General features: G+C 45.8%; 1 long non-coding RNA gene and 1 other non-coding gene across 2 annotated transcripts; one reads left to right on the top strand and one right to left on the bottom strand.

The window, feature by feature from the left end:
• Positions 1 to 13,170: 13,170 nt before the first annotated feature.
• On the bottom strand, positions 13,171 to 14,569 carry LOC101176825. Its single transcript, XR_177762.3, has 3 exons — positions 14,478 to 14,569; positions 13,982 to 14,043; positions 13,171 to 13,823 (listed from the first exon to the last, which is right to left on the bottom strand). It is a non-coding gene; the product is annotated as an uncharacterized LOC101176825 (long non-coding RNA).
• Positions 14,570 to 23,376: 8,807 nt separating this feature from the next.
• Positions 23,377 to 23,449, top strand: TRNAV-AAC. Its single transcript has one exon. It is a non-coding gene; the product is annotated as a tRNA-Val (tRNA).
• Positions 23,450 to 23,837: the final 388 nt, after the last annotated feature.

Raw genomic sequence — 23,837 nt, 5'->3', positions numbered from 1 at the left:
CATAAAATTGAGATGCCACCCATTTTTATATTAAATACGGGCATGCTTGATCTGTCAGAGCACTGGTGGCTGTGTAATTTCGTATGGTAATTAGCATATAATTAGGTCTTGGGTAGGGCATGGGTCAAATCCAGCGCCATGTCGCACCCAGACGGTTTCAGACAGCTTAGCTGCCATCCTGTTTGTTAGGGTCTTATCAGCCCAAGTTCTTCCTTGTCCTTGTAGCTAATTTTAACAGCTCCTTTTTTGCTGTTATGTGAAATTACTGCTTGATGTTTCTCCTGTGACCACCCAGCATTCCTATCAAATAGAGATGAGATTTATCACCTTCCTTGTTCCCCTGGCCCTCTCACTTCACTAGCATGAACCCTCCAGTAACTCAGGAGGCTGCAAACTAGGTGCCTGATCTCAGCCTCTTTCAGAAAATAATCTGAGTGGAAAAACATTTTTATACCCACAAGCCAGGACTCCTCCCCTCCCCTCCACCAAATGCCCACTTTTCCTCTCAAAGGGGTTTAGGTCTGTGTTGCATGGGCCTCTTCTCTTCACTGGAAAACCAGTGAAGAAGTGGAAGGAGGAGACTGAGCACCTGCCATGTAATATGCAGTGGTGTACCTCACTTATTGTGTAGCAGGAAGAGCCGCAGACAAAACCCCTCAGACACAGAGTTAAAGAAGGAAGGGGTTTATTTGGCCCGGAGCATCGGCAAGACTCCTGTCTCAAGAACCAAGCTCCCTGAGTGAGCAATTCCTGTCCCTTTTAAGGGCTCACAACTCTAAGGGGGTCCGCATGAAAGGGTCGTGATCAATTGAGCAAGCAAGGGGTGCATGTTTGGGGGCTGCATGCACCGGTAATCAGAACGGAACAGAACAGGACAGGGATTTTTACAATGCTTTTCCATACAATGTCTGGAACCTATAGATAACATAACCAGTTAGGTCAGGGGTTGATCTTTAACTACCAGGCCCAGGACATGGTGCTGGGCTGTCTGCCTGTGGATTTCATTTCTGCCTTTTAGTTTTTACTTCTTTCTTTGGAGGCAGAAATTGGGCATAAGACAATATGGGGGTGGTCTCCTCCCTCATTTGCTCACCTCATTAAAAGTGATGAGGCTGTCTTTGTCTTACAGATGAGAAGACTGAGGCATAAATCTGTGATCCTTCACCCATATGTTTCAATTTCATGTCTATGTTTATCAGGATGCTTTTTTTTTTTTTTTTTTTGCAGAGGGTGGGGAACAGGGTCTTGCTCTGCCACCCAGGCTGCAGTGCAGTGGCACGATCATAATTCACTATAACCTTGACCTCCTGGGCTTAAGTGATCCTCCCACCTCAGCCTCCCCAGTAACTAGGACTACAGGCCCACACCATCACACCTGGCTAATTTTTATTATTATTATTTTTTGTAGAGATGAGGTCTTGCTAGGCATGAGCCACCAGACCTAGCCCTCGTTTGTTTGTTTTTTTTTTCGAGACAAAGTTTCGCTGTCGCCCAGGTTGGAGTGCAGTAGCTCGATCTCCGCTCACTGCAGGCTCTGCCCCCCGGGGTTCACGCCATTCTCCTGCCTCAGCCTCCCGAGTACCTGGGACTACAGGCGCCCGCCACCTCGCCCGGCTAATTTTTTGTATTTTTTTTTAGTAGAGACGGGGTTTCACCGTGTTAGCCAGGATGGTCTCAATCTCCTGACCTCGTGATCCGCCCGCCTCGGCCTCCCAAAGTGCTGGGATTACAGGCGTGAGCCACCGCGCCCGGCCAGCCCTCGTTTTTAAAAGGTAAAGGATCCGACACTTTAGAAGAAAGGTAAAGGAGGAATTTTTAGAGAAACCAGTTCAAGAGAAGCTCTTAATGGTACTTACAGGAAACATAAGTGTTTGAATGACAAGGCTGGAAAAGAATTAATGCACCATGGGACAATTATCATAACGAGAGTGGTGAGGAGATGGTATGGAGAGTTGGGGGGAGAGAGGAATCAGTAGTTTCCCAGATCTGGAATTACAACAGGGCCCCAAGTTCCCATCCCACCATCAGGAAAGATACCTGGTGAGAATCTCAAATGGACCTGCTGATGTTTCTTCACCACTGCCTTGCACGTCCCTTTCCTCGTGTTCATGTGGGGACCCGCAGGTCATTAAACTACAAATCAGTCTTACCTGCTTCATGAGGAGGTTTTTCCCAAGAGATATTTAGCAAAGAGCTTGGGCGATATCCTTAGCGCTGTAGTGGTGGACAGAGCTTTCCTCCGAGCAGTCTCATGGGCAGACCTTTCCTCCAAGCAGGTAGAGAGCTTTCCTAAGCTCCTAACAGCTCCTAAAGGAGCTGTTAAAATTAGCTACAAGGACAAGGAAGAGCTTGGGCTGATAAGACCCTAATAAACAGGATGGGGGCTAAGCTGTCTGAAACCGTCTGAGTCCAACATGGCGCTGGATTGGACCCATGCCCTACCCAAGACCTAATTATATGCTAATTACCAAACGAAATTACACACCTTCGGAGAGCTTTCCTCTGACTGCTTAGAGAAAGCTCTGCCCACCACAAATGCAACGAGTAACCCTGGCACCCAATTGCGTTTTCGCGGCTTGCTAAGGTCCTGCTATCCAAGGCTGCCAGGCCTTGCTGAGTTTGCACAAAGAAACGCGACCCGCGGTAGCAGTCGTTCGGCTTTCTGGGGCGCGCCGCCTGGTGGAGACTGCGGGGAAGGAGCCACATGAGCTGGTAACTCGACAGCTGGTTCTCGTTTGCTGAAAAGGTGCTTTGAAAATGGCTTTGAAAAGTGACTCTCGGCGCGGGCAGCAGCGAGCTGAGTAGATTGCAGCCTGGGCCACAGAGGGAAAAAGAAAGAAAGAAAGAAAAGGAAGGAAAGAAGGAAGGAAGGAAGGCAGGCAGGCAGGCAGGCAGGCAGGCAGGCAGGCAGGCAGGCGACCTGGGACTGCCGCCGCGCGCCGCCGCTGCCTGCTTTTTCTCGTTTGGCTGCACGGCCACCCACCGTCTGGGAGATGAGGAGCGCCTCTGCCCGGCCACCCATCGTCTGGGAGGTGAGGAGCGCTTCTGTCTGGCCACCCATCGTCTGGGAAGTGAGGAGCGCCTCTGCCTGGCCGCCCCATCTGGGAAGAAGTGAGGAGCGCCTCTGCCTGGCCGCCCCGTCTGGGAAGTGAGGAGCACCTCTGCCCGGCCACCCATCGTCTGGGAAGTGAGGGGCGCCTCTGCCCGGCCACCCATTGTCTGGGAAGTGAGGGGTGCCTCTGCCCGGCCACCTATCGTCTGGGAAGAAGTGAGGAGCGTCTCTGCCTGGCCGCCCCGTCTGGGAAGTGAGGAGCGCCTCTGCCCGGCCGCCACGTGTCTGGGAAGAAGTGAGGAGCGCCTCTGCCCGGCCGCTCCGTCTGGGAGGTCTACCATGGAGGCCAGAAGCAATGTGGGGGCTGGACGTGGTGGCTCACGCCTGTGGTCCCGGCACTCTGGGGGGCGAGGCGGGTTGATCACTTCGGGCTAGGAGTTCGAGACCAGTCTGGCCAACTTGGCGAAACATGAAAAATACAACAGACAAACCAACCAACCAACTCAGTGACAACAAAACAGGTCTACCCTGGAGTCATACTCTAATTTTTTCTATTTTCCTCCCTTTCTGATCCTTTATCCCACTTTCTTTTTCTTCCTCTTCCTTCTCCGTCTTCTTTGTCAAATAGAGGATTGAGTTATTATCACTGATCCACATAATGTCCCTCTCTACCTTATTTTAACTCCCACCCCCCATTTCTATTCCCCGACTTCCCATGTGCAACCTTCCTAATATGTTTGATACGCATCTTTTTGTTTGTATGTATTTTTAGAAAATGTTTATTGTTTTTGTGTGCAAAAAATTAATTAAAAAAAAAAGTGACTCTCGCGTTAGCCTTTGGTTGCTGCTCTTCCTACACATCACGAGTAAGGCCCTCCTCCCCTCAGCGAAGATTCTACAAATCAAGAGGCCAGGATGAGGTTGGTTAAGGATTGCTTAGTTGTCTGCATGACGGGTATAGGCCAAGAGGGAGGCTGAAAATGCACTGCGGGTCTACGGTCATACCACTCTGAACGCGCCTGATCTCGTCTGAAAATGCACCGCGGGCGATTCACAACTGTCAATACGTGGGACAGGATTGTAGCCGGCAGGTTCGAACCTATGCAGACAGGCTTAATTATATTTTCATCACCTTAAGCATCCAGAGGTTGCACCACATTGTCAGCTAATCACTTCATGTTGTGTTGTCTTGCCGGTTGTATCTGTTCTAAAGCTAAGTAAATTTAGGGATGGAGGTTGTTGTGGACTGAACTGTGTCCATCAAAATTCCTGTGCCAAACCCCTAATCTCAAAGTGACTGTATTTGGAGATAGGGCATTTAAGGAGGTGATTAAGGTTAAATGAGGTCAAAACGGTGAGACCCCAATCCAAAAGGATGGGAGAGGGGGAGACGGAGGAAGGAGCCTACTCTTATGACCTCATTTTAATTTAATCACCCCTATAAAGACTCTGTCACCAAACATGTTCACATTCTGATATATTGGGGGTTAGAACTTCAACATACGAATTTACGGGGGCCAGGGCAGGGGGACACACAGTTTAGCCCATCACAAACGTATACGCTTTAAGGATTGTTATATCTTCCTGAAGAATTGACCCTTTTATTATTATATAATGCCACTCTTTATTCCTGGTAATTTTCCTTGCTCTGAAGTCTACATTGTCTGAAATTAAAATTACTCCAAGCTTTCTTTTGACTAATGTTAGCATAATATGCCTTTTTTCATGCCCCATTACACTGTGGCTTGTGTTTCCCTAATCATGTAGCTAGAAGTCCCACAACCCAAGATCCCTCTCCAGGCATCAATGTGCAGTTCTGAAAGATATGCACGCCTCCCACTGTTCCTTCATAGTGAATGACCGTAATAAACACCAGTGCAGCAGCCTAGGTTGTGTACCGTCAGGTCATCCACCTCCACAGAAAAGAACCAAAGCCCTTAGTACGTGGCACTGGCTGAGCTCCCATGCAAAAGCCACTTCCACTTTGCCCACCACACAAGTGAGCCAGCTTAAAAGTGGATTCCCCAGCTGACACCCTGTGGAGAAAAGACAAGCCGACTCTGCCCAAACTGCAAATCGGGGAGCAAAATGATGTTATTATTGTTTTAAGCCACTATGGTCTTGGTGGTTTGTAACGCAGCAATATATAAGTGGAGAAATAAAAAACAATAGTGAGAGGGCAACATTTTTTCCATCCTTTTTGGGGGTAGGGGAATTAAGTACTCAGTTTCAAATATGCTCAAGTAGGGATGCTTGAGTAGGATAATAGGATATTGTAATGCCTAACCTTGTATTTACTAACCCTATTTTTAGATTTTCCCTTTTTGTCTCTTTAATTACCTAGCCTTGTTTCCCATATGAATAGACTCTCCCCTAGCTGGGAAAGCCGGAGGAACTCCATCTGGCCCCTTGATTTACAAGACATTAATGGCTCCTTACCCAACCCCCTTCCTCAGGGAGTTAACCTGTGTAAGCAGATCCTCAGCATTTCAAAGGAGCCCAATTAACTGATAAGGTACTGGAACAATGTATGAAGTTCCCAGGATTTTGCTCAAAAAAAAAAAAAACAACATAAAACCTTGAGTCTGTGTCCGGCATAGCATCCATATCTAACTCTTATGAAGGATTTAGAGCCCCGCACCTGGTTCCGTTGCTTTTTTTGTGACCATTTGTCTTTTAAATTGTTTATTTCCCTGTAACCATTTGTTTTTTTTGATTCTTGCATGTTTTTACTTCTGTAGAATTATTGCATTTGAGCTCCCCTCCCCTTCCTAAACCAAAGTATAAAAATAAATCAAGCCCCTTCCTCGGGGCTGAGAGAATTTTGGAGCGTCAAGCCCTCTCTCGGCCGCCGGCTTAAATAAAGTACTCTTAATTCGTCTCAAAGTGTGGCGTTTTCTCTAACTCGCTTGGGTATAACAATATAAGGAATAGCCTCAGGCAAGTTCTGCAGATATGAGAGGAGATAGTATAAAACTGAAAGGCCAATAAGGAATTATTATATTGAGGTATTATATAGGAAACTGAGAGGGGCTAGAGGGCCAAGACTAACACTTGAAAAATGGCTTTTTTTTTTTTTTTTTTTTTTGAGACGGAGTCTCACTCTGTCGCCTAGGCTGGAGTGCAATGGGGCTAATTTTTGTATTTTTAATACAGATGGGGTTTCACTACATTGGCTAGGCTGGTCTCGAACTCCTGACCCCGTCATCTGCCCACCTCAGGCTCCCAAAGCTGGGATTACAGGCATGAGCCACCATGCCCAGCCCTGAAAAATGGCATCGTTTATTATTTATTTATTTATTTATTTATTTTGAGACGGAGTCTCGCTCTGTCGCCCAGGCTGGAGTGCAGTGGCGCGATCTCCGCTCACTGCAAGCTCCACCTCCTGCGTTCCCGCCATTCTCCTGCCTCAGCCTCCCGAGTAACTGGGACTACAGGCGCCCGCCACCATGCCTGGCGAATTTTTGTATTTTTAGTAGTGACGGGGTTTCACCATGTTAGCCAGGATGGTCTCGATCTCCTGACCTCGTGATCCGCCCACCTCGGCCTCCTAAAGTGCTGGGATTACAGGCGGGAGCCACCGCGCCTGGCCAAAAATGTCATCTTTTAAAGCTTGGGGTTGGCCTCACAGGAGGGAATTTATAAGGAAAAAAGGATTTGGTGTTATTGATGCCACGGGAAGTGTTTTACGAAGTGTAAATATCAAGAAGGCAAGTAAAATGAAGACCAAAGGATATCAAAAGGATTCAAAAATGAGGTCATTAGCAAAAATCATCACTATGTGGACCATCAGGAATAGGAGTCAGAACGCTTCCACCCACTGCATCCTGGGCTACAGTCCTACCAATTGCTTGAGTCAGGTGAGACAGCACATACTCACACACCACAAGTTATATAAATCAGTTTGTTACTTACAGATAGGCAGTAAGAGACAACAGAAGCCTAAGATTCATAACAAGCTAGTCCCCCAAGGCTTAAGAAAGCTTCTGAGGAGGATGGAGTCTTAACTGCACATTCCCCACTTATACTGCAGCTAGAATCCCTGAAAGGTAGCCCACCGTGGATTATATACCTGAGGAGCAATGGAATGCATCGGGCAAAGGTTTGAAGGACATCCTTGTAAAGGAGAAAGGAACAAAGTCAGGACTGTCCAGGACAGTTCTTCCCTATCTCAGTATATTGCATTTCTAGCACATCCTACAGTATTCTGAGAACTACAGACAAGGAGAGGGGAAAAACTGGATCACTGGCAGGGCACTTCTCATCCAAGTAATGAAAGGAGTCTGGTGCACCCAAATACCAGCTCTCTATGGCTTTGTTAGTTCTGGTTGTGACATTTTGCAACCTTAAATCAATTAAACTAAAGCAGGGCACTTTCAGCTCCCTCCAATGTGATGGGTACCAGATCCTCACATGGTAAGCCAGGGTCAGAGTTCTGTTAGTGTACACTGTGCCATTAGAAATGCTGGCATACTTGACGACTGGTAGGACAGGGGGTCACTCTGGTTGTTCACAGATTGAGGTCCAGGATGGCAATCCAACTTTTCACCAGGTTTCCCACAGCGGACACAGCTTGAGAAAGCCTAGCAAAGGCATTATGCTTCCAGGCCTCTGCTGCCATGCTCCACAGAAAGAACAAAGTGACAGATTGGTGCCTCACTCCCCATCTCCAGAACACTGTCAGCCAAATGGTGAGTAACTCAGCCCATTGGGCACTGTGACCTCCTCCACAGTCAGTGATAATGTCCCCTGTTTTCATGTTGAGTGGCTGCAGCCCATTTTACCCCTCAAGGCTTCAGCTTTGCTGAGCCATCTGTGAACTAGCAAAAGGTGTCAGAGTCTGCATCCTGTAATCATGGTCCCCATTTGGCTATGGGGATTCCTAGGTGGTGTAGGCACCATTCCACCTGCCAGATAGCTGGCCATCTTTACTTGTAGCTTACTTACTACCTCTTCTCCTAATCAGGCTCAGTCTTGAATATACCACTTCCAACCGATGATGCCTCTGTGCTAGGCTAACCCTGTTCTAATATCTAGGCTGCCTGTTAACCCAGGACAAGATGGAGATTTCTGGTTGGAGTACAACCTTAGTGTACTGGGTCAGCCTTTCAGTTTTCACTAAGGTCCAATAAGCTAAAAACTGCTTTTCAAATGGGGTGTAGGGAGTGGTTAATCCAGAACCCTAAAGGCCTTTAAACCACAGTGGCCTCTTCTTTTTGCCAAAAGCTGCAGTCTGCATCATTTCCTAACACAGAGACTTGCAATTCAAATGGAGAGGTGTGCTCTAACTGCCCCAGGGCCATGGCCTGCCTAACAGCTTGTTGTAAAACCTAGACTGCTTCATCCTCCCTGGGCCCTCAATGCAAAGTAGCAGATTTCCTAGGTATCTGGTGGAGTGAAGCCAACAGAATGAACAGGTAAGTTATGTGCTGTCTCCAATACCCAGAAAGTCCACCAATCAGGTGTTGGGCCTCCTTTTTCATAGTTGGCCAGTTAATGCTAACAGATTTTGATGGACAGATCTGGAATCTAGTGCTGAGCTCTAGCCCAGGTAGATCCTAAAAAGGTCACCAGTTTGGCTGATCCCTGGACTGTTAGGGTTAACTTCCCAGCCTGCTTGTCACATCCCTGTGACCATCAAGTCCCAGGCCTCTTGTGTGATCTGATCATCAAGGGCCACAATAACAATGTCATCTATGTAATGAATGCACCTGACCGCTTTAGGCAAAAGCACAGCGGCGAAATCCCATCCCACCCACTGGTGGCATACGGCAGGGGAGTTCAAATACTCCTGTGGCAGCACTATAAATGTATATTGTATACTTTGCCATGTGAATACAAATTGATCTCTGCCCTCATCCCTCAAAGGGATTGAGAAGAATCCAGTAGCCAGATCAATAACTGCATCATACCACTTGTTGGAAGCCTCCATGTTGTGTTCAGTTACTGTGATGATATCTGGGCCATGAGTGTCAATATGTCTACTACAGCATTTAGCTCTCAATAGTTAATTGTCAGACTCTAGGCTCCACTGGCTTTCTTAACAGGCTAAACCAGACTGTTAAAAGTGGAACTGGTTGCCCACACACTTCTGCTTGAACTAAATATTGGATGAGGAGTTTGATGTCCTTCTTTCCCTCAGGGATATTATATTGTCTTTGTTGTACCCTCTTCTAAGGTTTGGGGCGACATGGTGGTGCTTGCCTATGGACTTACCTTACTGTGATGGCTAAAATGTTTCTTTTAGTTGGGGCATAGCCCAGTAAGCACCATGAGGTTGTGCACTGCATTAGGTCAATCCCTATAATATGCTCAGCTAATGGAAACCCAACCACCAGCCTGTCATATCTGCTAAATGGCCACACTCATAAGTGAGAAAGCACCTCCCTACCTAGCATTTCCTTAATTCCCCACCCCACAAAATTCCAGAAGCCATCTGGAATTCATGCCATTCTTCAGGGTTAGGAACTACAATGGCTTGGGCCTCAGTGTCTAGCAGTTCCATGTAAATTAAAATCTGCCTCCATGTCCACTCTAACAGGTACATAATGCCTCCAGTCTCAGGGCAGGGTCAGAGGGCCAGGCTGAGGCCAGTGGAGACCTTGGTTCCACACCTGTTTCAGTTTAAAAATGTGTGGGTACAGAGAACTTGTGTTAGGGCCTGGGAAGATGACTCTCCCAGAGAGGCTAAAGGGGGTGCCAGTGTTTCCACTTGTCTATAGACTTCCCTTTCCCAGTGCTTCTCCTGCATGGTTGGCACCTGTTGATTCTGTGAACTGCAAGGGCCTCCCTCTGATTGGTTCTGATAGCATGTATCAGATGGGGGGAGGCCATCAATCTCTTATTTAGGAACCCCCTGCTGCATCGGTCAGATCCACAGTCTGTGGAGTGGGGGCACTTGGAGGCTGCCCCACTACCAGCCCTTGGATTGCCCCCTACCAAGTTAGCCTTTTGTATTTAATTGTCAGATTAAATTTGTCAAATTTGATCCCCATTCTGCTGCCAGGCTAGGAGAGTATGATAAAGCTTTTCGATGGCCTCGCCAAAGGCTATTCCAAGGGGAAGAAGTAAAATCAATTGGTTATGCCAGGGCCAAGGGCCCTGCTCTATGAAATCATCAATATTGCATCTAAACAGTATTGTATCATCCAATTCCCCCTTCCGGAGGTTGGATAGCCATGAGCCTGGGGCCACCCTGCACAAGGCTGTGACAGCCTTATGTCCTGATTGCCAAGGGCACAATGGAAGCTTAGGCAAACCACCCTGGATGGGAAAAGAGCCTAGAATGCTAGACACCAACCAAATAAGGAAAGATTCCAGCTTGTGGGCGTGGCGATCTACAGCCGTAGCTTGTTGGATCACCCTGAACTTCTGCTGCAACACTGGGTTGTGAGCCAATCTACCCAGGCTGTGCCATTCTTTTCATGACAGCAGAATGTTCTGCCACTCCTCATCAACTACCTGAGATAGCCAAGAAAACATGTCTTCTCTTGGTTTTTGCCCATAGCTGTCCTTGAGATCACTAATTTGTCTTTCTGTGAAGGAGGGCATTTTGATGGTTTCTTGCTGAGCTACCCCAACATTCTTGCACTGCTGGGTAAAGACGGGCTGCATCATGTCCATTCATTCCTTCTTAAGTGCCTCAGAGACTTTTCTTATAACCTCTTGGGTGTCTTAGCATCTGAGTATCCATTTCCCAAGATCTCCATCCTGGAGAATGAGCAATCACATATGTGTCCCAAAGCTAGGGGACAGAGTTTCACTCTCCTCTGTTTCCACATTCCTTTCTCTCTGCCTCAATCCATGCAGCCAGCGCATTCACATCTGTGGGGAGGTGACATATGTCCCACTTATCATTCCTCCTTCCCCATAAAATATCCTGCAGCAAGTCTGGCTCCTGCACCCCCAGACTGACCTCTCTTCCCTGGACTGGGTACTGAAGGGCATTGCCCCTCCCTCTTAGCCCATAAGTCGTGGTTCTGTCAGACCAGACCATGCTGCTATGCCAATTTTATGAAGCAGGTTCACTAATTACCAATCCCAAAGGAGAACTCTCACTGCGTGAAGAATAGCAAAAATCATCATTATGCTAACCACCAGGAATCAGAACATTTCCACCCACAGCATCCTGGGCTGCAGTTTTACTAATTGCCTCAGTCAGATGAGACAGAATACATTCACCTGCCACAAATTATATGAATCAGGTTTATTGTTCACAGATAGGCAGTAAGAGACAACAGAAGCCTAAGATGCACAGCAAGCCAGTCCCCCAAGGTTCAAGAAAACTGCCAGGGTGGATGGAGTCTCCACTGCGTGCTCCCCATTTGCACCACAGCTAAGGGACCCTGAAAGGTAACCCACCCTGGGTTATATACCTCAGGGGCAACAAGATATGCTGGGCAAAGCTTTGAAGGACATCTTTTTAGGGAAGGCAATCCAGGGCCCTATCTCAGCTTCTGTACCCTTGGTCTCCGATGCCAGGAGTGAGGATGCAGAAGGGACCCATGGGGAAGGAGAGATTGGGGGAGGCAATTTCTCCTCTCCCCTCTGTCTCACCCCTTGTACATTAAAATCCTCCTTGCCCCCATGCTGGGGGGCACTTGGAGGCTTTCTCCGGGAAAGGGTTTTTAGCTTGAACTTTAAAGACCTGGGTGGATCAGGAAGAAGGACCCTGTACTTCTGTCCTTAATCAGATGAGGGCCAAGCAGGTGAGAATCTTATATTCAGGCATAGCCTGGAGGACCGAACCCACAGAATGATAATGGCGCAAAGTACCACAAAAGAGTGGAGGAAAAGTCTCTCTGACTGCACCCTAGGGTTTCATTTCTGCAAACAGATGACTGGGCCCCTGTTCATCCCCAACCTCACTGGGAGATTAGGCCTAAGAGGAGGGGATAACACCACTTTCACATGTCTTTGTTGAACAGCTCTCACATACTGGAGCAGCTGCGAGTCGATGGGTGTCTGATATCTGAATATGATTTATCCAAATTCACTCACATTTCGGACGTGGATTTATTTTCCAAGGGAATGTTGAGATTGCCACCATTAAAGGAAACTCAGTTACTTGCCTAAAGTGACAAAGACCTTCTTGACCCAACTCTAGTCAGCCTCCTTTATAAGTATTGAAAGCCCAGACCTTGGGTTTTTTCTTTGATTCACTTATTCCAGTTTTAGCAAGAATCCTGCTAAGTTTAGTGAAAATTCTCCACCCTTGGTCTGATCACCCTAGATATTTTATCAAATTCCTTATGTCTCACCTCGATATCTTATTACCCTGGCCTCCTGGCCTGTCTTTTGTATGTATGTGTGTGTGTGTGTGTGTGTGTGTGTGTGTGTGTGTGTTGTTGTTGTTGTTGTTGTTTGCTTGTTTGTTTTTGAGATGGAGTTTTGCTCTTGTTGCCCAGGCTGGAGTGCAATGGCGCAATCTCGGCTCACCGCAACCTCCGCCTCCCAGGTTCAAGTGACTCTCCTGCCTCAGCCTCTCGAGGAGCTGGGATTACAGGCATACGCCACCACTCCTGGCTAACTTTGTATTTTTAGTAGAGAAACGGTTTCTCCATGTTGGTCAGGCTGGTTTCGAACTCACAACCTCAGGTGATCCACCCACCTCGGCCTCCCAAAGTGCTGGGATTACAGGCGTGAGCCACTGTGCCCGGCCTTCCTGGCCTGTCTTTAGAAAAAAAAAAACAAACAAACTGTTGGATCGGTTTAGCAAAGAATTACCCTACTTCTTAGTAATTTTTCAGCCACTAACCCCTGAGCTGATCCTTTGCTATGAATCTCCACTTGTTCTTTTGTATTTGGAGTTGAGCCCGATCTGCCCTACTGCAAAACTCCATTATAGTAGTCCCCTTGAATAAAATCTGCCTTACCATGTTTAGCTAGTGTCATGAATAATTTTTTCTTTAAAAAACACAACAGAACACCATGAATCAATTCTAATAAATCAAAAAACACTAAAGAAAAAAGGTATAATCTAATTGGCTTACAGTAATGGACAGTTGAAATAATATGAATTGATGGCATATAACCAATTAGTAATAAAAAGTAAATTAATTTTATTTCAGATATGCTTTAAATTCCAAAAAAGCATAGGAGAAGGAAGAGACTTCTTATCTGGATACAAATATTTTAATGTAACCAAATAACTAAATTTTATTAAACAAGTATGAAATTTAAACTAATTTATGAGTAAAAACATATGCCAAAAAGAGTAAACTGGGAGGCATCAATCTCCTGAGTATTTGAGACACAAATAGTTTTAAACACATATGAAAATGGGTACTTCTAATAACAAATAGGTAATAAAGGAATGTGACTTTTAGAAATAAGTCCATTTAAATACCATCTATGAACAATACATTCTTCAAACTCTTTCAGAGCTGCCTGTCCTCCGAATGGATGAGAGGCACCTACCCGCCAAGGGTTCAGGTGACGTCACAAGAAATGGCGCGGATCCTTACTGCCTTGTGCCTTGGCTTCCGCATCAGCGAACTCCGCCTTCGGTCTTCCAGGCAGCCAGTACTGCTTAGTCGGTAGCAGTGGCCCCACCAGCCCAGCCCCACAGTCCCTGGGTCTCCAGTCTTTCGCTCCTAACAACCCTACCTGCGCTGTGGCGCTTGGGCCCAACTCCTCACCCGGATGCAGTGGGTTAGGGGTTGGAGGAACAGACTGACTTGAGCTCGGAGTCCTGAGCCCAGACCTTCCAGGCCGGGGCAGTCCAAGGCAGTCCAAGTTTGGAGACCCAGTCGCTTCTCCGTTTCCAGATCTGCGAAATTCAGTAAAGCTATATCCAGGTGACCAGCAGGGGCCACGCGGCACTGAGAATGCAGAGAATCATGAGAGCCACTCTGCTTCCTCGCGCCCAGATCCCAACAGTCACCAGAACACTGCGGATCCCACTCTCTGCTCCCCAACGACAGTTACCTCGGCAAGTCAAGACCCCAGCCATTGTCGTCACCGGGGGAGAGAGGCAGAGGGAGATTTGGCTACAAAGAAAAAGAAGACAATGTGATCTTGACTCAGGATGCTAGGCTGGTGACTTGGAAAATGGGAGGAGGAGGCCGGGCGCGGTGCCTCACGCCTGTAATCCCAGCACTTTGGGAGGCCGAGGCGGGCGGATCACGAGGACAGGAGATCGAGACCATCCTGGCTAACACGGTGAAACCCCGTCTCTACTAAAAATACAAAAAATTAGCCGGGCGTGGTGGCGGGTGCCTGTAATCCCAGCTACGGGAGGCTGAGGCAGGAGAATGGGGTGAACTCGGGAGGCGGAGCTTGCAGTGAGCCGAGATCGCGCCACTGCACTCCAGCCTGGGCGACAGAGCGAGACTCCGTCTCAAAAAAAAAAAAAAATAGAAAAGAAAAGAAAAGAAAGAAAATGGGAGGGAGAACTATGAGCCAAGGAATGTCCCTGTAGAACCTGGAAAGTCCAAGGAAAGCTGCTTCTCCTCTGGTGCTTCTGGAGGGTGTCAGACACCGTTTGACATTTTCATTTCCACCGAAACTGATTGCAGATTTCTGACCCCTAGACCTGTAAGGGAATAAAGACATATTGTTTTAAGCACCAGACCTGGGTTTAAGAGACCTTGAGTTGAGTTTAGTGAAACAAATTACCCAAGCTGAAGTAGAGAGCGAGAGAGGGAGAGAGAGAGACCCGTAAGCAGATATTTCTGCCCAGTTTCCATTTCGCGTGGGTGGCACACGTGACAACCACTGCATTACAAAAACCACCATTCACCCAAGAGCTATCTTTAAAATTTAAAATGGACATTTCCTGAATGGCTCACGTTCAGTATTGTGAAATTATTTTTTCTTTTAGAGCATTTTCATATTTGTGGCCCTTTTTTTCTTTCCTTATATATTCCATCCACCAAAACCAACAATACCCAAAATCCATGATTCAAAACCAAGGAGGGCTTTCACCCAGTGACCCACATCCTCACAAATACCGTGTCATCACGTCAAGAAACTTCAGGCAGAATAAGGAGGAATTTTATTTCAAGACCATTATCCATTCTGTGCTATGCCTTTTTCTGTATCCTTCCAACACACTCAAACATTAACCTCTTGATTATAGAAAAAAAGACTTTTTAGAAACCAGGACCCCAAGGGAGGGGCTTTGGAGACCTTTAGCATTTTCTGTCAAGGAGACGCTTTGCCATAAGAGACTGTGGAGTGAGGTGGGGCGAGGGGGCCACCTGTGATCATTATCTTCCTGGCCAGCAAGAGGGCAGGGGACTGAGTGTAATCAGGTGTCTTCCAAGAGGTGGCAAGTGTGCCAATCATATAATTTAACTTAGTTTCTTCCCCTCCTCACACAATTTGCCACCATTCCCTCTGGCGTTAGTCATTCAGCTACTGCCTCACCCACTTATTTTGTGTAACTCTGCAATTTTAATTTTGGTATTGTACTATACATCCTGATATACATTTTGTTTCTTAGATTTTACTTTGCACTGAAAAATCCACCTGTTTTTGGTATATATATATCTCTGCTTCATTAGTTGTGACTCCTGCAGAGCATGAAACTTCACACAAACTTTTATTCACTGCAGTACTTACTCATTCTGGTGATGGACATGCAGGTTGCCCCAACTCTCTGCTTCCTGAAATTGCTGCAATGACTAGATTCTATGAAGCCACTACAGAGCTAAGCTGGAATTTCATTCAGAGACATTCGTAGAAGTGGGATTGCTGGGTACTCATCAAAAAGGCTATACAGAAATAAACACTTGTTTAATGCCCATACAGTGAAATCTAAGACCTAGATTGTTAAGATTAAGATCGTACGTTTATTTCATGTAGAAATTCATACTTGTAAGATTTTTAGTATGACAAATCAAAACACAGGAAGTACACCTAACTCACACTGGTCTCAGAAAAATTCCCAGGGGAAAGTGCCTTGAGGTAAATCTAAAATAATGAGTAAACTTATGGTAAAGAATGAAGGATTTGGGAGAATCATCCAAATGAATGAAAATTAGACATGCATGAAATGTCCTCCCTTAGTAATTGAATCTGTCAGCAGTGACCTAAACCTGTGAATCCAGAGAGCTTACATGGCTCTGTCACTCCCACAACCCTCATGGCCTGATTTCAGCCCTTTGGGGAGAGTTTTGATTGGCTCTAGGGCTTCCTAAGGGATGCAGGATAAATTCTCTGACTTTAACACCTTCTCTGTGGATTTTTCTGGGCCAAATCCACAGAAGTGAAACACCAGAAACTTCCTTCTTCAGTTCTTTGAATTCAGTTTTAAGATCAGTGATATTTTTCTGTGAGGAAGCTGCCTCTCTTTTTATTTAGACAGAGGTACGAGGCAGGAAAAGACTTTTTCTTTTCCCTTTTTTTTCTGTTTCCTTAAAACACACAAGATTGAGCTCAGGCATTCTCTTTATCAAACTCTTCCTGTAGCTGAAAGAGGGTCTGGCTGATTGTCACTTGTAGAAAAAAGCCAAAAGAACAAGAATGAGGCCGGGTGTGGTGGCTCATGCCTGTAATCCCAGGACTTTGGGAGGCTGAGGCGGATGGATCACGAACTCAGGAGTTCGAGACCAGCCTGGCCTATATGGTGAAACCCTGTCTCTACTAAAAATACAAAAACTAGCTGGGTGTGCAGGCGTGCGCCTGTACACCCAGCTACTCGGGAGGCTGAGGCAGAAGAATCGCTTGAACCCAGGAGGCGGGGCTGCAGTGAACTGAGATCATGCCACTGCACTCTAGCCTGGGCGACAGAGTGAGACTCCGTCTCAAAAAAAAAGAAAAAAAAAAAGAATGAGGTGTAATTAAAAATAGAGTGAGTTTCATTATCCATGCTAGCAATGGGGAGAGTGGCCGGCCAAAATTTGCCACTCTCCAATTTCTGGAGAGAGGCCAAGCATTTCAAGAAGAGGAGCTTGTAATGCAGAGGGGCAAGAGGCAGGAGGTGCCCAGTGGGTGTCTCATTCTGATGGCTTATCTTATTGTTTCACCTGGTGAAGGGGCCAGTGACATTGTAGGCCCAATCAAGTTACAAATTAATGACGGTCAATCTTGCAGATAATCTCTAGCCAAGAGTGAATATTGTCCTTGAATTAATCTCCTACTGGAGAGAGAATTCTGGAGAAGCCTGGTCTGCATCAGGATTCAGCCCCTGAAGCTTCTAAGGAAATATATGACCAGATAAGTGGGCATGGTATGAGCTTAACAAGCATCCAGGTAAATAAATGAGCATAAGGCATGGAGGCATAAGATGTGAAAGGGAAGGCAGTTTTAATGCCCATTCCAAGGCAGTAATTCAAGACAAAAGAAAACACATCTGCAGTTTGTCTCAAAGCTATGTCTAGAAACTGGGGAGAAAGAAGGAAAGAAACAAAGTTTTTAAAACGTGGTTTGAAGCTAAGCTGCTTGGTTACATTCCAACCTTCTGCAAGATTTTGCTGTTTTTTGTTATTATTAAAACAAGTAATAGGCCAGGCACAGTGGATCACACCTGTAATCCTAGCACTTTGGGAGGCCAAGGAGGGCGGATCACCTGAGGTCAGGAGTTCGAAACCAGCCTGGCCTGAAACTCCGTCTCTACTAAAAATACAAAAAAATTAGCCAGGCATGGTAGTGGGCTCCTGTGATCCCAGCTACTTGGGAGGCTGGGGCAGAAGAATTGCTTGAATGCGGGAGGCAGAGGTTGCAGTGAGCCGAGATCACACAGCTGCACTCCAAGCTGGGCAACAGAGTGAGACATCATCTCAAAAAAAAAAAAAAAAAAGTCATCAGAGCCTGGGCAACATAGTGAGACCTCATCTCTACTACAAAAAAATAGAGACCAGCGTGGTGGTACTCATGGTTGTGCATGCCTGAAGCCCCAGCTACTTGGGAAGCTGAGGCAAGAAGACTGAGTCCAGGAGTTCGAGGCTACAGTGAGCTAAGATCGTGCCACTGCACTCCAACCTGGGTGACCAAGCAAGGCTCTTTCTCATTCATTCATTCATTCTTTCATAAGTACATACAGAAACGACAATAATTTGGATGGAGAGTTTATTGAAACAATTGGGTGAGGAGTTACATGTTGATTATAGAGGGAAAAAGAAAGTTACAGAATTGTCTTCTTTCCTACAGTGAAACTTTAAATGACAAATTTTAAATGACACAATCTTAAATTGTGAAAGAGAAGAGAAATTGATTTGTTTCTAAGTGTCCACTCACCTATTTTATGAAAATCCTCTCTGTGCTTAGGGGTAAAGAGCAGACAATAGATTATCCAATTCTCTGCTTTGCTGAAAGCGGAACCCTCTTCCTTCTTAGAAATCCCTGAGAAAATTATCTTGGACGAAAACTCACAAGTCCAACTTTTGGTGTTTTAAGGAAGCCAGTCTCATTGGCGAGGCGGGGTCCTGCATGCCCCAGGTGCCTACTTAGATAGACACCATGGGAAAGTGGGGTGGGGCTCAGAGCAGGCAGGCAATTGCAGAGCATGGCCGGAGAGGAGGACGCTGATGATGAGTGCTTCAGCTTGCTCAGGACAAAGGAAGGAGAACAGAGGTTCTTGAGATGGCTCTGGACGAAGGAGGGAGAATATAAGTTGTTTTATGTGTTTGATATCTAGGAGTGAGAAAAAAGTACAATGTTTCCACCCAGTTCTGAACTAAGGGCCTTTTGTGTGTTAGGCAAGTGTAATAACTACTATACCAAGGAAACATGTGGGTAGAATTCCCTCCAAGTGGAGGATGGTATGTGTATGTCTGGATAATCCATGTTTGGAAACATTTCCTGTTCACATTTTTTTTATTTGCCTGTAATCCTTTCATATCTCTCAGACTTTTCACTTATTAAAATCAACAATATCACATCCTGATTGATATTTGCCTACCACAAATGAGTAGCTGTGTTCACCAAATATATTTGCTAGATTGCCCGGCAACCTATTCATCACACCCAAAAGAACTAGAGACATCCCAAGTGCCAGCCATCACATGAATAAGTTTGCACAGAATAATCAGTTCCAATAAGAAAGAACAATCTACAGCTATATGTATGAACCTCACAAACTTGACAAAAATAAAACAGACACAAAAAGGGACGCACTCTGTGGTTCCATTGATTTAAATTACAAAGCTAGCAAGACTCCCTTCAGCTGTTAGAAGTCAGAACAGTGGTTCCCTCTGGGAAGAGTGGGTAGTGACTAGAAAAGAACTGGAGATGCTGTTGAGCCATGTGCTGGTTAGGTGGGTATGTTCAGTTTAAGTAGAATCATCAAGATAGATATTTATATGAGGGAGAGATTGATTTTTTGAACAAGGAATTGGCTTATGCAACTGTGGGCTGCCTAGTAAGTGCTAAATCCATAGGACAGGCTGTTAGAAAAGGCAGGCCATCAGGAAGGACAGACTGGAAACAATAAAGAAAACCAATGAAACCAAAAGTTGGCTCTTTGAAAAGTTCACTGAAATTGACAAACATTTAGCAAGATTGACTAAGGGGAAAAGAAGACTCAGATTACTAAACTCAGAAATTAAAGTGGAGACATTACTACCAATTTTGCAGAAATAAGAAAGGATTATTAAAGAATACTATGGACAATTATATGCCAGCAAATTGGATAACCTAGATGAAGTGGACAACCTTCTAAAAGCACACAATCTACCAAAATTTAATCATAAATAAGCAGAAATCTGCATAGACCTATAACTGGTAAAAATATTGAAGAAGTAATCTGTAATATCCCAACAAAGAAAAGTCCAGAACCAGATGGCTTCACTATTGAATTCTACCAAATTTAAAGAATTAACACCCATCTTTCAAATTTAAAGAATTAACACCCATCTTTCTCACATTCTTCCACAAAATCAAAGAGGAGGGAATATTTCCAACTCATTTTATGAGGCTAGCATTATCCTGATACTAAAGCTAGACAGAGACATTACAGAAAATGAAAACTACTGACCAATATCCCTTATGAATATTCACGCAAAATTCCTCAACAAAATACTAGCAAACTGAATTTAGCAAAATATTGAAAGGTTTATACACCATAACCAAGTAGGATTTGTTCCTGGAATGTGAGGATGATTCAGCATACAAAAGTCAATGAAATATATACCACATTAACTGAATGAAGGGAAAAAAAAAACTATAATAATCTTAACTGATACAGAAAAAGTACTTGACAAAATTCAGCACGTTTTTGCCAGGTGCAGTGGCTCACACCTGTAATCCCAGCACTGTGGGAGGCTGAGTCAGGCAGATCACTGGAACTCAGGAGTTCGGAGGGGGAAAAAAACCAAGCCTGCCCACTCTGAGCCCCACCCCCCATTCCCCATGGTGTCTGAGTAGGCGCCCAGGGCGAGCAGGATCCCCCTCACAGGCGAGACTGGCTTCCTTGGAAAACCAATAGTCGGACTTGCAAGTTTTCCTCCAAGATAATTTTCTCAGGGACTTCTAAATGTGGTGTTGTACGCCTATGATCCTCGCTACTTGGCAGGATGAAGTCGAAGGATTGCTTGAGCCCTGGAGGTCCAAGCTGTAGTGAGCCGAGATCGCGGCCACTGCACTCCAGCTTGGGTGACAAGAGCAAGACCCTGTCAAAACAAACAAAACACACACACACACACACACACACACACACACACACACACACACACACAATTTAAACCAGGAATAGAAGGAAACTTCCTCAACATGATAATGCCCAATTATGAAAAACATACAACTAATATCATTCTCAACAGCGAAAGACTGAAAATTTTTCTCCTACAATCAGGAATAATGGGTGCCCACTTTCACCATGTTATTTAGCACAATATTGGCAAGGAAAAAGTAAAATTATCTATGTTCACAGATAACATGACTTTTTTTTGAGAGATGGGATCTCTTTTTGTCACCCAGGCTGGGGTGCAGCAGAGCAATTATGCCTCGCTGCAGCCTCGACTTCCCTGGTTCAAGCGATTACCCTGCATCATCCTCCGGAGTAGCTGGGACCACAGGGGCCTGCCACCACGCCCGGCTAATAAAAAAAATTTTAGAGACTAGGGTCTCGCTATGTTGCCCAGGCTGGTCTCGAACTCCTGGACTCAGGCGATCCTCCTGCCTTGGCCTCCCAAAGTGCTGGGATTACCGGTGTGAGCCACCAAGCCCAGCCGTGACACGATTTTTATATATAGAAAACCCTGAAAATTACACACACACCACACACACACACACACACACACACTGTTACAGCAAATAAATTCAGCTAAACAATGATAAACAACCACATGAGTTCCGGCAGAGAGCGCAGCGGGAAGCGGAGCGCGGCCAGCTGCTCTGGGGCCCTGCAGACCCTCTGATCCTGGACCTGAGGAGGAGGCGCGGGCCCGGCCCCGCGGCGGCCTCTGCTCTGCAGGCTCCCAGAGTCCTTGCTGTGTCTCCCACCGGCCAGGCCCAGGCCTGAGGCAGCGTCGAACCTCTCTTCCCTTCCCACCTCGTGACCTGGTGGCCGTCTGGTCTTCCAGAAAACCCTGCCGGGCCTAGACTAAGCCACCGCTGGCCGCCAGGACGCAGCGCCTTTGTGTGGCGGCGGGTGTCTGGGGAGGGAAGAATCGCGCGGAGGCTGCCGGGGTGTGCAGGGACCGGAAAGGCGGAGCTGGGGATGCAGGTTCGGTCGCCTCTTTAGGCCACTGCGCCACGCAGATTGGGTCCAGAAGGTGCCGTTAAGTTTCTTCCCAGAAACTGTCAAGGTGGTGGTATGTTTCTTGCCCTTGCACTTTTATTGTACTAAAATCAACGGCCAAACTCTACTATTTATAGCAATCAAAGTATTCACCCATGCGCCCAATTTCTTTGCAAATGCCAAGCAAGAAAACCTCAGGTAGATGGAGGGAGCAGATCATTTGACTTTTTTTTTCTTTAATTTCACTATAGTGTCCTCCTCCACACATACCAGGGTGAAGTTTTGTTTTTTAAGATGAAACAAATTTGTCATTAATGAAAGCATTGTCAAAATCTTACTTCTCAAAGGTCCTCAGCTTCTGAATCACCTGGAAGCTTCTAAAAATTAAGACTTGTGGGCCATACCAGAGACCCTCTGCACTAGAAGGGGGTATGGCAGGGAATCTTAGGAATAGTCCACCTGGAGAATCACTAGCATAAGTTCTGGGCCTCACATTCCCTCAGAAGAGTCCCATGAACCTGTGGTCAGCAGCTTAGGGCTGGTCTTCTTTACTGCTCTGAGGGACAATGGGAAGCTTAGGACTCCCTGCATGGCATCTCTCCCACCCAGTGGAGAACAGCTCAACACATTTCCTCATTAACTGCAAAGTTAAATGGAAGCATATGCTATGAAAATGCCACAAAAAGCTGTTGCTAGATGAAAATGTCAAAATTTGCTTTAGATTATCATGGGGGCTTGGCAGAGGGAGGAGAGACTAATTGTTGAAGTAGGATCGTGGAAATAAGGAGGTCCATAATATTCTCTATAATCCTTTTTTGTCATAAACAGGGGTTTATAAAACTACCTAGTATAGCATGGTGGTCAAGAACACCAGTTCTGGAGACAAACACACCTGGTGGTGTCCCTTCCCAGCTAGCATAACCTCAGCACATTGTTCAAGCCTTAACTTGCTCAAATGTAAACCCGAAATGACAAGGATAGATCTTGACTCAGGAGGCTTGACAAGGCTAAAAGTAATACTAAAAATAAAAGCAGTAGCTACTTCTGTAAGTTGAGCACTGTCTGAAACATTTCAGGGAGTTTTTCTTAATTGAGTTTATGATAATTCTATGAGGTAGATACTGTATCCATATCCATTTTACTAGCACAGACAGAGTCATGAAGAAGCCAAATAACTTGCCTGAAACCCTACACATGATGAGAAAGTGGCAGAGGAAGGAACTGTACTCAGATATTTTGGCTCCAAAGATCCCTGCCAGATCTGCCCTGCCAGTTCATAAGGACTAAGGAGATGCCTCCTCTCTATACTACCATCCAAATGCTTCGCAATCAGTATTTTTTAAAGTATAAAACATTGAGAAGAACATCTAAATACTAGAAATAGGTTTAAAAATTAGTTCATAGATTCATAGATGCATAAATCTTAACAAATTACCTTTCCAAAATTAATTCTATGCCTCTTCTTTATATAAGTAACTACTAGGAAATAGTTTATTATACAAAAAAGTACAAACCAATTATTTATCAAATGTTCCTCAACTTAAATTAGGACATCGAGTTTTTATATTATAAATAGCAAATGTAAAAGTGTGCAATTCACCATAATCAAAAAAAATTATTGGGGGGGTGGGTGGAGGGAAGGGGGGGAGAATTCATGACTAGTCTTTTAAGTGAGAAAGAACAGCGGCTGCCACAGGCGGTTTCCGTAGTGTAGTGGTTATCACGTTCGCCTAACACGCGAAAGGTCCCCGGTTCGAAACCGGGCGGAAACAAGGGGTGTAGCTTTTTATTCCACCGCTAGTTGTGCTTTTGAGTATTTTCATTTGAACCAATAGAATCTTTGCGTTTTGCCGAGCACGTGAACCCTCAACTTCTGTACTCCTTCCGTCACCCAGCGACGTGGCGCTGAATCGCGCGTCACACCTTTCTCTACCCCACGCCGAATCCTCACCCTCATCCTCCTTTTCTGATCTCCATCTGAGTGGCCCCGGTGGTGTCAATCCCAATAGGCACCGCGGTCCCAGAACTCCACCCGCCTGCACCTCGCAGGTGAGACTGGCTTTCTTGGAATCCAGAGAGCAGCACTTGCGGGTTTTTCGTGGAGGGAGTTTCCTCGGGGATTTCTAAGGAACAGCGCTTCGCTTTGAGCCCTTCGGGGAA

This window comes from Nomascus leucogenys, chromosome 22a, assembly GCF_006542625.1.
Source record: "Nomascus leucogenys isolate Asia chromosome 22a, Asia_NLE_v1, whole genome shotgun sequence".
NCBI lineage: Eukaryota > Metazoa > Chordata > Mammalia > Primates > Hylobatidae > Nomascus > Nomascus leucogenys.
This window is presented reverse-complemented; position numbering and strand designations above follow the sequence as displayed.